The sequence below is a fragment of the Lissotriton helveticus genome, chromosome 3_1 (assembly GCF_964261635.1).
Source record: "Lissotriton helveticus chromosome 3_1, aLisHel1.1, whole genome shotgun sequence".
In the NCBI taxonomy this organism is placed as follows: Eukaryota; Metazoa; Chordata; class Amphibia; order Caudata; family Salamandridae; genus Lissotriton; species Lissotriton helveticus.
The window spans coordinates 1,099,665,029-1,099,680,752 of record NC_136061.1 but is presented as its reverse complement, the minus strand read 5'-3'; positions in this window follow the sequence as shown (position 1 = coordinate 1,099,680,752).

Here is a 15,724-nt window from a genome sequence, read left to right as displayed (position 1 = left end):
TTGCGAGACTACCTGAAAGGGGCGGTAATATAGCACAAATATTACAACGACGTGAATGTCATTGGATCGATAGAACCAACTCCATCAGTGAGGGTTTGAATTCCTCTGAGGAATGGAGAGGGTTTGTCGCAACGCTTGGACAATAATTTACTTTGCACTGTCGGATGATAGTACAAATCCTTAATTATGAACCTGTAATGTGCTCTTTTACACTGTGAGGAACTCTACAGTATTAACAGCTAATGTGGTCTTTATTTGTTGTTAAATGCTAAATATTGTACTTACTAGCTTGTACTACTGTAACTCTATTTTATATTTATGGCTGTTAAAAATTGCAATATGCTTGGTATCAGTATAATACACTGGCATGCACGACAATTCTGTTTCCCTAATGTCTTGTCCTGTACCTAGTGTTGGTTCTCATTGATAGCTCTGTGCCTACCATGTTCACTGCCCTTTTCCTTCCGTGTTGAAGATCGAGCACTCGGCTCTCTTCACTTTCCCTGCGCATTCGTCGCACAGTTGATCCCTCGTGCATGGCGCTGCCTTCACTACTCAGCAGTCGGACTAAGGCAGACCGCACGCACCCTCAGGTAACACGCCTGTCTTTGTAACTTAATATACCGAGCAGCAAAGCTCTGTGCAGCCCCCTCTAACTCATTCCCACGTTCACAGGCATTTTCCTGTCCAGCGCCCTATCCGTGCTCATTGCAGCACCCCAGCGCTACGATTGCACTATCGAGTTTCGTGTAAAAAAGATCGAAAACCTTCGCATCTTTTGGCTACTTACAGTGGTAAGTACTCGACCCTGGGCTTGCCTACACAGGTGGCTGCCATTTTACATTAATTGAAACCTCATCTATTCTGTTTCTTTTCTTTTTTGCCACAGTACCCGGCTGGGTTCATTGTGAGTATCCTTTTCGTCCTTTCTCACGCATGGTTGGCACCTATTCCACCACTGAGTCCTTCATTGTAATTGTACAGGTACCTAGCCCTTCATATACAGTCTGTTCCACACCCCCACTTTTTATACATGGAGCTCACTCCTTTTCTTACCCCCGCAGATGTCCCACACCGCCCCTGTCCTGACGAGACCCTCTATCCAGTAAAGGGTCGAAACGCCGTCGACGCTTCTTGGGAACGAACCTTTTAATCAATGTCTATGAATTAAATAGCCATTGTATATATTATTGAATACTGTTTATATGGTCATTTCCCATTTCCTTGTAAATACACCCCTGTTGAAACCGTGTACATAATTGTCACTGCTGTCACTTTAATATGTGTTCAGATCACTCCTCGGTTCACACTTTACACTTGGGACACTTTTTCTAAATGTTTTCACACTGTTATATGATATGTGAATCATTACATGTAAATAATTGAATATTTTCTCTCGCAAAAATAACAAATGATGGTACTCAATTTTGGTCATGAGTTTTGTTTTTCCTTCTGACATCCTCGGTAGCCTTCACACCATTATTATTATTATTATACATTGTTGTGTTTTCATCGAATATATACGTATTGTTCCACTGGAACCATTGTTTCTTTGATATAAAATACGCACCCTGGTTCCTAAGTGGGTAGGGTTCCCTTGTTTTCTTATGTGTTTTGCCACGGCATATGACATATCTTGATTTACAGTGGCTCTTCTATGCTCCAGTATCCTCTTTTTGAGTAGGCAGATTGTGCTGCCAATGTATCTTTTTCCACAATGACACTCAATTAAGTATACCCCATACGGGGTGTCACACGTTATGGCCTCTTTGATCTCAAATTTGCTCCCTTTAGGATCTTACATTGATTTCAAGTTTTGTCCTATCTTGCAGGTCTTACATACTATGCACTTCACAAATCCCTTTTGTCTTGATTTGTCTTGATTTTTCATCACACAGTGGCTATCGGATAACGATGGTGCCTTCCTGTATGATATCAGGGGATGATACCCCACTAGATGGCTAATGACTGGGTCTTTTTAAGTACACTCCAATACTTGGTTACAATTTGTTTGATTTGAAAACTCTCTCTGCTGTAGGTAAAGATAAATCACGGTGTACTGGCCGATCCATCCACTGTTTGCTTGTTTTTGCGTTTTTTGTTGTCTATCAGAGTCTCTGCCCGGGTCTTTAATCTTGCTTTTTGTTCGCCCTGATAGATATCTCTGTGTTTGTACCCTATTTGGAGGAAACAATTCTTGGTTTCCTTGAATATATATTATATGTATTAAAAAATGTTTTATATTTTTGAATGATATTAGTGTTAAACTGATATTTTTGTACTTACCATTATAAGTATAGGGACACGATATTTTGGTAAACTATATGTTTGACACAATATTGTTAAATGATATTGTTTACCTCAATATTGTGTCAGTGATCCATCTGACTTGAGAGAGTCTTTGGAAATTGGAAGTCCCTGTAGTAATTGTAGCACACTAGGATCGCTGAGAGAATCTTGGGGGGGGGGGGGTTCTGTAGGGTAATAGGATGTTACAAAACAAGCTTCATAGCGAAGTCAAATCAAGTAACTAAAGTACACTAAAGTAAATGGCACTTACACCAAAATTATCAAAATAATGTGCAAAATTAATTTTCAGCCTCCCAACTGGGTTACATTCTAAAACATAATACAAAACATTTAAAATACCACCTAAAGTGGTAACACAATATATAAAATTACAGTCAAAGTGTAAAAAAGTCGACGTGGCGTTTCGGTGCTAATCAGTCTTGACACCTTCATCAGGACATTAAGGACATTTGACTCCGTATCTGTATCTTGGGTTGAGAAAGCTTTTCAATTGCTTTTCAACTCGCTGTGAGCTTCTCAGATAGTTTCCACAGTTATTTTACATCTTGAAGATAAAACACAATGTTTTCTATGTGCACGGAGGAACCACCGTTGTCGATAGGAGTGGCTTCTTTTTGGACAGTTTTTTCTTTAGTTAATTTTTCTTTGTGACCAACTTTGTATGAGTTGGATGTATAGGTACGGTTAATTAATCTTCACCGAACATCCGGATATTTTTCATAAACAGGAATTTTGGTATCTTATAATTCGAAATCGGCCTCCCTGCTCCTCCGTGCTGTTCCCTTCATTCCGATCCCTATTACCCTACAGAACCCCCCCCCAAGATTCTCTCAGCGATCCTAGTCTGCTACAATTACTACAGGGACTTCCAATTTCCTTCGACTGAATATCCCCCTCCCTGGTATACGTGACAGGGGAACCTCCCTTTTTTTTTTGAGAGAGTCTTCACCAGCCACATACATGGACCTTGACCCGCTGGAAAATGTTAACTCTGTTTCAGGGATTCATTCTGTTAGTAAAAACTTTGATTGGAATGGCCCGCTTGGTACATGTGATTTTGGACCCATCGGTGATGGCCTGAAACTTTGTCTAGGTCCCACCGAACAGAAACTTTTGATTAGTGCTGTTCTTTTTCTTGGAGCTTTTCCCCTGGAGAGCTAATGGTTTACAAAAAAAGATTGCTTTCTCAGAAATGGGGCTGCAGTGAAGAAAAGGAATTTAAATGGGAGAACAAATGCCCTTCACATGTATTTTGGAGCTGACCTATACTGGGGCCTCTGCTGGGACCAAAGATCATTTCAGTTACACTTCTCATTCTTTCACTATTATGAAGAACCCCTCACTGCCTTGAGGCACCCACTCATTAGCCCATATGCACATATTTCAGTAAGGCCACAGTACATCAGTTAATTAAGTATTTGTTTGGACTTTTTAGAGTTCAGTTTCAACATCCTCTAATACAGTCCTTTAATTCTCATTTATTATAACCGTCTTGCCCATTTTTATTCCTTTTCCTTTTTCTGGTGCTGAGTGTGTCATGGCTTTACTGAGAGTCTGACCTGGATTGATTTCTGTCCTGTAGATGTTGAAGGGTGAGGGCATAATGGTGTTTTACCAGAATGTAAAGTTTTTAATATTGCTTTGCCAAAATATTGTATTCAACATGTGGACTGCAACAATATTGAGGTGACCTGACCCCAGGCCGCTCCCCACGCCGCACGGCTCCCCTGGTCTGCCCGAGTCGCTGCCCCACTGCTCCACCGGTTCGCCCCTGGTAACTGTGTTCCTGTCCCCCCTGCACTGCCATCCTTTCCTGGTAATTGTAATTGTATTTTCGTCATTGTAAATTGCTTTTTCGTCATTTGTATTTGTGCTATTGTACTGTAATTCAGGTGCCCCTTGCGGCCCTCTGTGCCCCCTGCTCCCCGCCGCTGCTCCCCCGTGGCCCCACCCCGTTTCCCTTCTGTACCCCCTGCCACTTGCCCATTGGCCGCCCCGCTCCCTCCTCCTAGCTGCTCCTCCCTCCCACTTCACCTCTTATGGAGGCCGCGCGTGCAGCGGGCGCGCCAAAGGCAAGCCTGTCTGTGCCCGTCCATGCCTGGACCACGCCCAGCACCAGAACCCCTGGCCCCAGCCGTTGCCAGGACACCCGACTGAGATACGACACCGCCACCCTCACCGCACTCAACACACGACGGCCTGCCACCGAGCCACCCCGAGGTGCACCCACGGACCCTTCACCTGCCTAGCATGCAAATTCACCTGCCTCTGAACCTGCACCCGGCCCACCGATCACAGCAACGACAACAACAACCACCTCAAGTGCATCCTCCTCAACACCCGCTCCGTCCACAAACACACCGTCGAACTCTGGGAACTCCTTGATACAACAGCACCAGACGTCGCCTTCCCCACGGAAGCCTGGATGAACGCCTCCTCGGCCCTCGACATCGCCATAGCCATCCCGGACAGCTACAAAATCACCCGGAAGGACCTCTTCAACAAAACTGGAGGAGGAATCACCATCATCTACAGGAACACCATCAGCATCACGACCAATGCCGAAGACACACTCACCGCCGCCGAACACCTACACTTCCAGATCCACATCGACCCCCAGACCACCCTTAGAGGAACGCTCATCTACAGACCCCCGGGCCCACGGACACAATTCAGCGAAACCATCACCGACTTCATCAGCCCGCACGCCCTAGCCTCACCAGAGTACATCCTCCTAGGGGACCTTAACTTCCACCTGGAGAAAAACAACAACAACAACACCACCACCCTGAAAAACCTCATGGTTCACGGACGCCCTCAAAATCGCAAAGAAATCATGCAGAACCCTCGAAAAAGCCTGGTGCCACAAACGGACATCAGAAAACATGACAGCCCTCAAGAGCGCCACCCGTGAATACCACCAGATGATCCGCACCACCAAAAGGACATTGTTCAAAGAGCGGCTGGACAACAACGCCCACAACAGCAAGGAACTCTTCAGCATCGTCAAGGAGCTCTCCAATCCCAGCACCAGCAACAACGACATCACACCATCGCAAGACCTCTGCAACTCCCTCGCCACATTCTTCCACCGCAAGATCACAGATATACACAACAGCTTCGGACCCCAGACTCCGCCTCCAGCCACCAAACCAACAACCGCGACCACCAGCCTCAGCGCATGGACCCCCATCAGCACTGAAGACACCACCTGCGTCATGAACACCATCCACTCCGGCTCCCCCTTCGACCCATGCCCTCATCATATCTTCAACAAAGCCGACACCAGCATCGCACCCCACCTCCGGAACGTCATTAACAGCTCCTTCACGTCAGCCACCTTCCCTGGAAGCTGGAAACACGCAGAAATCAACGCCCTTCTGAAGAAACCAACAGCGGACCCCAAAGACCTCAAGAACTTCCGCCCCATCTCTCTCCTCCCCTTCCCGGACAAAGTCATTGAGAAGACCGTCAATAAACAGCTGACTGGATTCCTCGAAGAAAACATCTCGCTCGACCCATCCCAGTCCGGATTTCGAGCCAACCACAGCACCGAGACTGCCCTCATCGCAGCCACCAATGACATCAGGAACCTGATGGACAACGGAGAGGCAGCCGCTCTCATCCTCCTGAAACTCTCGGCAGCCTTTGATACCGTCTGCCACCGCACCCTAATAACCTGCCTCTACAACACTGGGATCCAAGGAAAGGCCCTGGACTGGATCACATCGTTCCTCTACGACAGAACCCAGAGAGTCCGCCTCCCTCCCTTCTGCACCGAGGCCACCAAGATCATCTGCGGCATACCCCAGGGCTCCTCACTCAGCCCAACTCTCTTCAATATCTACATGAGCCCCCTCCCCACCATCGCACACAAACACAACATCAACATCATCTCCTACGCCGACAAATCCCAACTGATACTCTCCCTCACCAAAGACCCTCTCACCGCCAATGCCAACTTCCAGGACGAATGAAAGATGTTGCAGAATGGATGAAGCACAGCCATCTGAAGCTCAACTCGGACAAGACGGAGGTCCTCATCCTCGGACAATTCCCATCCGCCTGGGACGACTCCTGGTGGCCCACGACGCTGGGCACCGCACCAACACCCACGGACCACGCATGCAACCTGGGATTCATCCTGGACTCCTCCCTCACGATGACCAAGCAAGACAACGCAGTCTTGTCCTCGTGTTTAAACACCCTGCGCATGCTCCGAAAGATCTTCCAGTGGATCCCCACCGAAACCAGAAAGTTGGTCACCCAGGCCCTCGTCACCAGCCGACTGGACTATGGGAATGCCCTATACACAGGAACCACAGCCAAGCTTCAGAAACACCTTCAGCGCATACAGAACGCTTCAGCACGACTCATCCTTGACATCCCTCGCCACAGCCACATATCCGCCCACCTGAGAAACCTGCACTGGCTCCCCATCAGCAAGAGGATCACGTTCAGGTTCCTCACCCACGCACACAAAGCGCTCCACCACATGGGCCCGAATACCTCAACAGCCGCCTCTCGTTCTACACCCCCACCCGCCAGCCTCGCTCCACCAGCCTCGCCCTCGCCACCGTCCCACGGATTCGCAGAACCACCACCGGAGGAAGATCGTTCTCCTACCTGGCAGCGAAGACATGCAACTCCCTCCCCGCTCACCTACGACTGACCCAGGACCATCTCACCTTCAGGAAACACCTCAAGACCTGGTTATTCGAGCAGTAGCGGCACCCCTCCCTCCCTTCAGCGCCTTGAGACCCTCACAGGTGAGTAGCACGCTCTACAAATGTAGTGATTGATTGATTGATTGATTATTGAGAAAGTGCATAATAAAAGCGTACTATAACTCACAGATCTCACAGTGTTGTGAACTCGCTAGGCAGATTACATTTACTATAACTCACCACTCTACCATTCACAATGTTCTCATACATTATGTAATTTTAGATGTCATGAGTTGCTACGAATGCTACGAGTGAACATGGTATGAGAGATGTAATATCAATGGGTATAAGCTGTGCATTGTAGAAGGGTAATTTATAGTTAATGTACCCTACCTACCGAGTTCATAACCCTGTGTACGGAGGTCTGTGAGTTATAGTAAGCTTTTTTAGGGGAGTAAATTATAAGATTAAGTTATAACCAGTGCTTTAAATGGGCCGGTACTCACAGGTACTGAGTACCGGCACTTCTCTTCTGCCGAGGAGAGTGTTGGTGAGCCGGAGTGGAAGGTGTCTCTGGCAGCCAAGGCGCCACTTTGGTATCCCCGATCTGAGCCCCAGCTGAGCTATTCAGCCAGGCTCATTTGAATAATTGCCAGGTGCTTAACATCACTCTGTGTTTGACAGAGCAGGGTACATTCAGGCCCTGTGCTGTCAATCACAGTCACACTATCCTGTGTAATTTGTTACAAACCACATTGGATGGTGCTCCCTACCTCAGGCCCAAAAATACTTTCCAAATCTTGCTCTCCATTCCTATAGGTTTCATGTAAGCAGATGGAAACCATACCTCTGCACTGTATATTACCAAAACACAGCCTTCACTTGATGGTACTCTATGCTCTAGCCTCATATACATTTCAACAACAGATATAGTTAGCATATTTTTCCACCAACATTTTCCTTAAAACATCACAGTTTTACAAAAAGTGTGTATGCACATGCCCCTGTTTGTATGTGTGTGTGTGTGAGCATTCATGTTTCACATGAGGCTATCAGATAAATGTAATTGAGAATGAACTATGCCAAGGTAATTATGATATTTTCTTGTAAGGACCTACAACAGAGCTTGTTTTTTCCGTAGTTAATTCTCAGTGGTTTTACATTTATTGTAGAAGAACAACTGTGAGCCCTTTCTATAGACCACATGGATTGCAGTTTACTAACAGTATATAATTTAATGTGAATTCTTTTTGTGAAAATGCTGATACGCATTTATCCGCCTGCTGATAAGATGGTATAGCAAAACGTCCTTGTCTTTCATTTATTTATTTATTTGATGTGATTAACGTTGCTCTCGCCTTGTGTGACATGGCATCTGTGTGCTGCACTGTGTACACAGCGGCAATGGAAAGAGTTGTCTCATATTAATCGTTCCTCCCAGAATTACTGTATTGATAGTGTAAATGTTAACACGAGACAGAGGTGCCTCATCCTAATTTAGTAGAGTAATGGTTCCTATGCAGAACAATTTTGATTGCATTAAATATTGAGACATTTCCTGAAAGTTTGCTAAGAATCTAAATATGACATAGACATTCATTTAAGCTGCAAAAAAGGCTTTACGCACACATAGAAATAATGAGACATTAGCCCAATGTCATGAATTACTCAAATCAAATCAAATCAATTAAGCTTTATTCGATTTAAAAAATGTAAATCATAAAAGCATACAAATTATTCAGAACAGTCATAATAATTACATTTCACTAAAATAGTTATTTACACGATTAAAAGAAATCAACATTTTACAGAGCTTAATATTTAGAGCGTGTTAAGTTCACAAGAGTCAGCTAAGGGCTTCCCCTGTGTGAATCAATATAAGCTGATCCACGCCAGATTCGGGGGAAAATCTAGAATTGATTTGAAGTCAGCACTTTATAACCATTTTGTACATATACATTTCTGACCAAGTGATGGTTGCTCTCTGCTATTGATATTGACGGGGTGAGGAAAAACGCCCTGGGATAAAAGTCATGTAATTACCATGTAGATATTGGCCCATCTCCCAATTGGGGCTGCCAGGATTGTAAATAAGGGACGACACGTTCATTTCTAAATCTTACCAAGACAAGATCCCCTTTGGTATCCTTAGGGAGCGATCCCAACCAACCCACCCTTCTGACACTTACTATCGAGCCGTCAATATGAGGTGGCAGGGGTCTGTTTTTCGTTAGCCAAAAAACGACTTTATTTCTTAAGTCGTGCTGTGTTTCCGATATTCCTTTCTTAAGTGGTGGAACACCCGAGAGGACACATACAAAAGGGGCGGCTATTGGGGGTAGATTTATGTGGTCGCTTCTGCCAGGGGTGATGCCTTGGTTATCAGCTTTCCCATTATGAGGTGTTGGGCCTAGGGTCGACCTTACTTTGGGGTTGGACCTCTGGGGTGTAGTGGAGTGGCTAACTACGTTAACATTTTTTCGTTCTGTCCTGTGTGCAACTATTGATTTATTCCCACAGTTATTGCTTTGAGTAGGTGATTCGTGCACCACAGTGGCAGCTCGAACAGGTTGCTGGCTGAGTTCTGCCATGTTCTTTATTAGTGACGTGCTGGCATTAATTGACGTCTCAATTTCACAGAGCTTATCTCCTAAACTGTTTATTCTTACTATCAGTGGGGATATGATAGAAGTAACCAACCGTTCTATGACGTCCAGTAAATTGGCCTTGGAGGTAGGAGCATAATATTCCAGAGTTTTGTGCATCTTAGCTGGTATCGGGGTAAGTATAGTAGTTGCTAGGGAATTTGGACAAAATGTTCCTTGTTTGGTTTCACTCCCCATGCATGTTGTTCCGTGACGCTTCCTTTTGGCGGGTGGGATGTTAAGGGGCCCTATATGATTGGTGTTAAGTTTTACAAGTGGAGATGGAGAAAGGGCATCAGGTGTGTTAACATCTATCAGTAAGGGCGTAGTGGGCGGGGCATTAGGAGTTACTAAGGGACTGACTAAAACATGGAGTTGCTCAGTTACATAATCTGCTGCTACATACTGGGTCTTACAGAGATCATTTAGTTCTTTCAGCAAGGCTGATTCATATGCTACCTCGGCTGTCTGTGTGACGGGGTGGTTACAGAGCACGCTATCTCTGGGCAAGCGTTGTTCTAAACTATCTAGTTCATGAGTGATAGGTAAAATTACCCTTTCTAGATAGCAATCCATGGGCCCTCTGTGCGCCACAGCTCTTAGAAGCCATCTTACATGACATGAAGGTAAAGTCTCGAAATAGGGTCCGTAGCGAGGGTTTTTAGAGTGAGCAAATGTTAATACGCATAAAATCAATGTCAGCATTTACCTTACAAGCAAACAAAACCAAGAGGACAGGCCCGGACCACAGAGGGCCCGCCCTTTGCCCGGGCTTCGCCCCGGGCTAAGTCTCGCGCGCGTCCCGCATCGCGGGATATGGATCGCGATTAAATCACTACAGGCGAGGGGGCGGGAGCGCCGAGGGAAGAGGCAGCAGCTGTGAAGCAAAGAGCCTGCTGGACCTCGCAGTCCCTCGGCGCCTGGTGCAATTCAAGTCCTTTTTCCCACAACACAGCCCACACAGAGTGACAAGCGCCATCAAAGTGCAGGCGGAGCACAGGAATCCCACGACGCTCTTCCCGGAGCAGCAGCACACCGTGAGCGGCTCCCGCGGAGCGGGGGCCGTGATGAGTTTTTCTATTGTCCAGGAGGGGGGCGGGAGCGCCGAGGGAAGAGGCAGCAGCTGTGAAGCAAAGAGCCTGCTGGACCTCGCAGTCCCTCGGCGCCTGGTGCAATTCAAGTCCTTTTTCCCACAACACAGCCCACACGGAGTGACAAGCGCTATCAAAGCGCAGGCGGAGCACAGGAATCCCACGACGCTCTTCCCGGAGCAGCAGCACACCGTGAGCGGCTCCCGCGGAGCGGGGGCCGCAATGAGTTTTTCTATTGTCCAGGCGGGGGGCGGGGGGCGGGAGCGCCGAGGGAAGAGGCAGCAGCTGTGAAGCAAAGAGCCTGCTGGACCTCGCAGTCCCTCGGCGCCTGGTGCAATTCAAGTCCTTTTTCCCACAACACAGCCCACACGGAGTGACAAGCGCTATCAAAGCGCAGGCGGAGCACAGGAATCCCACGACGCTCTTCCCGGAGCAGCAGCACACCGTGAGCGGCACCCGCGGAGCGGGGGCCGTGATGAGTTTTTCTATTGTCCAGGCGGGGGGCGGGAGCGCCGAGGGAAGAGGCAGCAGCTGTGAAGCAAAGAGCCTGCTGGACCTCGCAGTCCCTCGGCGCCTGGTGCAATTCAAGTCCTTTTTCCCACAACACAGCCCACACGGAGTGACAAGCGCTATCAAAGCGCAGGCGGAGCACAGGAATCCCACGACGCTCTTCCCGGAGCAGCAGCACACCGTGAAAGTGAAAGTCACCGATCAATGCACAGGTTATGTAGCTGAAATGTTTTCCGTTCTTAACTCTTTCACTTCTGCAGCAAACACTCAAGGAAATATTAACATATTATAGCATTTCTCTTTCATTTTGTGAAATGAGTTAACTTGCTTTGTTTATATAAACACATTTCTCATGTGTTTTGGTGTGTGCTGCAACTAATATAGAAGTCATGAAGTATCATCATGTCTTGCCATTAGCCCCACCCCTAGCCCCGCCCCCTCACTACAACTCTAGCTCTTTTTAATGAGTACCTGGATTTATTTTTTCCCATTGAAAGCACTGGTTATAACCGTATTGTTAAAATTTCTAATGTTTGGGTAGCTTACGTTTTTGGGGTACAGAAATAATAAATCGGGTTTTCCTAACTATAACTACTGTTCAACCTTTATTTTTTCCATTCAATTTGAATGTTTAAAAAAAATGTGTTTCAAATCGTAGCATGGAGTGTCATTAAGACAAGTGTCATCAAGTGGAGTGTTGAAAAGTACAGTGGAGGAGAGTGTTGCACAGTGTTGTGTTGTACAGTGGAGTGTCAGACTGGAGTGGCATAGAGTGGAGTGCAGTAGAGTTGAATTTCTTACAGTATTGTGCCATATAGAGTATAATGATTTAGAGTCTCATGAAATACAGTGTCGTGGCATACAGTGTGATGCTGTACAGTGGAAAGGCATAGATTTGAGTGGCATAGTTTTGAGTAGTTTAGAATTGGGTAGCATTGTGTTGGGTGGCGTGTTGTAGAGTAGGGTGGAGTGGCGTACAGTGTAGAGGCATGTCATAGAGTAGAGTGGAGTTGTGTGTCATGGAATTGCATGTCATAGAGTGTCTTAGAGTGGAGTGGCATAGTGTGGAGTGGCATGTTGTACATTGGATTGGAGTGCCGTGGAGTGGAGGGGTGTGTCGCAGAGTGGAGTAGACTGCCGTAAAGTGGAGAGGCATAGAGTGGAGTAGAGTGTCGTACAGTGCAGATGAGTGGAGTGGCGTGTCACAGAGGGGCATGTCATACCGTGTCATACAGTGTATTAGATTGGAAGGGCGTTGAGTGGAGTGGCATAGATTGAATGGGCATGTCATAGAGTGGAGTGGCATGTGGTAGAGATGACTGGCATGTGGTAGAGTGGAGTGGAGTGTTGTAGAGTGAAGAGGTATGTCATAGAGTACAGTGATATAGAGTGTCATAAGTTGGACTGTCGTAAGTGTAGTGGTGTGCCATGTAGTGGAGTAACTTGTCATATAGTGGAGTGGCATGTCATAAAGTGGAGTGGAGTGCCATGTCATAAACTATGGTAAAGTGGAATACAATATATTTTTATTTGTCCCTATATTTGATATTTTTTATTTCTGTAAGTACTGCTATACATTCTAGGTACTTTCACTGGAGTACTGTGGTACTCTGTGATCTTTAAAAATATATATATATAAAGTAATAAAACTACTTTTCCCTACCTTTAAACACTTTCCTAAACTTCCTGATTCCTTCCTATTAATGTTTTACACAGTAGTACCCTAAATTTCCCCTTAACACTAGGAATAACTATGGTCTAAACAATATAGCTGCTTGTTTAATTTGTAAGGACTTTAATTAACTAATCATATACTGCTTTGTCATCTCCATCCACCACGATATACTGCGAAAGTACCTCAGTATATCGCTGCCCAATATATCACTTAAGGTCTTATTTAGATCGCAGAGGATGGAATACTCTGTCACGAACATGAAGGATATCCTGTCTACATTATTACGATCTCTATAGCATATAATGGGATTGTAATGCAGTGGATGGGATCTGTCACATTTGTGATGGGGTATTCCCCTCCACCAAGATCAAAATTAGGCCCTAGGTTTTTGTCCCTAATAACTTTAAATCTACTGAACCAATTTACATCTAATATCCAAAAGAATTTTTTCCACATCATAATCTACATTCCAGCCAAATTTCATCAAACTCCGTTAGCACGCTAATGTCTGATACAGAATTCTATAGGAAATGCATTGGGGGGAGAACATATTTTGGGACCCCCTATTTCCTTTGCACACCCTTAACTAAATCACCATGAAACTTAGGTAGTTATAGTTAGGACCTAGTTTCCATTGGAAACCCGCAACATTCTATTTGGAATAACTTTGGCGCTGGTGGACAAATCGTAGCAGAATTCTCCAGGAAGATGGCCTGCTCTGATCCGCTCCTTCCCTGAAAGTTTGGGGTTGATTCGTCAAGTGGGGGGCGAGAAAAAGGGGGGTCCCAAAACGCGTTTTCCCCATGCAATTTTCCATAGGAACTTTAGCCAGGGATAACTCTCAAATAGCTAAACGGAATTACACAAAATTTGGCAAAAAGATAGAGTTCGGTTCTCAGATCACCCTTTTCGTTAAATGGTGTAAATCCGTTCAGTAGTTCCTGAGAAAATCAAAAGTAAAATCATAGCTATATCTAGAGGCGCTTACCGTACGCTTACTGTAAGTGTACGGTGAAGTGTACCTTCCCGAGAACGAGCTGCATGCTCATTGGCTGTCAACTGTCTGTCAACACTCCCACCCACGAAAGCGTTGGCAGCCATCTTGTGCCTCGATAGAACCGAGGCACAAGAAAGCAGCAAAGGAAACGAGAAAAACACACAATGGGGGAGGGTATAAACACCCTGACCCCCTAGGCCTGCTCAGAGGGTCCCACAAGGACCCCCAAGGTCCTTGTGGGACCTTTAAATCACGGGGTACGCATAGGTATGCGTACCCCGTGAAAAAAAAAAACCCGGTCGGCTTTTTTTAAAATTAGCCCCCGGGGGGACCATCACCCCCAGGGGCCCGCCACCGGGGCTTTGATATTAATGATGCCTCTAAGGTCCCCCGAGCCCCGGGGACCGCCACCCCCAGGACTTTATTACTAAGTATGCGGGGGGGGCTCACGCACCCCCCGCAGCCCTGGGGACCGCCACCCCCCGGGGCTTCGTCTTTTTTTTGTTAAAACCTGTGTGGGGGGCTCAAGCCCCCCACACGCCCCAGGGACCGCCACCTCCCCAGGGCTCTCATATGTAAAATAGGGAGGTCCGTGATGGACCCCCAAGCTCCGGGGACCACCACCCACCGGGGCTTTTAACAGGTGGGAGGGGGGCCGCGCGGCCCACCTCCTGGAGCCCTCGATGGCCCTGGGGACCGCCACCTCCCAGGGCCGGCTCCTGTAGTGTCCCGGGGTGCCTACCCCCAGGACACTGCTGTTTGCTATGGTAGGGAGGTGACCTCGCGGTTCCCACCCTACCACAGCAAACTGCTTTGATTTTTGAAAGAGAGAGCAGAAAACCTGCTCTCTCTTTCAAAAATCAAAGCGGATTGCTTTTCTGCTTAGGGAGCAGCATGTTAGCTGCTCCCCAAGTAGAAAAGCAATGCCGGCTCCCAAAGGATGCGGGGGGCCAGCTGGGACCGTGGGGGCTTTGGGGCTCCCCCCACAGTCCCCAACGTTATATTTGAGCCCCGGGGGATGGGGTCAACAGGGATTATAAAATAATAGAGGCTATTTTTTTTTACGGTAGATTTACCGTGCGCGTACCATGCACGTTCGTACGACGTACGGTGCAAAGTTTGTAAGTCGTCCAGTAAGCGTACCTAAGCAAGAAAAATAAAAATAATTTTAGATATTTATGAAGTGTATTTGTTTACATGTTGGGTGGCTCTAAAAAGAGCCCTTGTGTTTATTGGGAGATTTTAGTACCTACAAGTAAGTACCGATGCAGAGTCTAAAGTTGAAGAGGAAGACTCTGTTCCCTTCATCTGTAAAATATACACCATCTCTCCTATAGATGTCATGCTTATTGAAGCGCAGATTGTTATGGTAAATAGACCCCATTTTATAGTCTCGGAGAAATGCAGAAACAGATTTATTCACATGTTTCCTAGCTTTGCCAATTTGCGGACAAAATTGATTGGACCAGTTCCAATTCTGCCGTTGGCATATATTATAATAGAAAAAGTGACATCAGTTCAGTAAAAGTGTCTTTCATAAACATTTCCAGACCTACCCCAGTCAAAGTGCCTAGGTCATTGCCACCACAGTGCACTATTATGAGGTCAGGGTGTTAGAGATGCAAAAAGGATTTCACCAATAGCATCAATTGGTGCCACTTTAACCCTCTCTGTCCAATCCATTTAATGTCTACATTTGGTAAACATAGGTCTTTGTGAATTCCTTTCTGTTGTGTGTACCTTTGGCTCCAGAAAATATAGCTGTGTCCCACAATCCACACTCCAAGCATCTTGAAGAGAGATCTGGATGCACTCAGATGGTTTCTGTA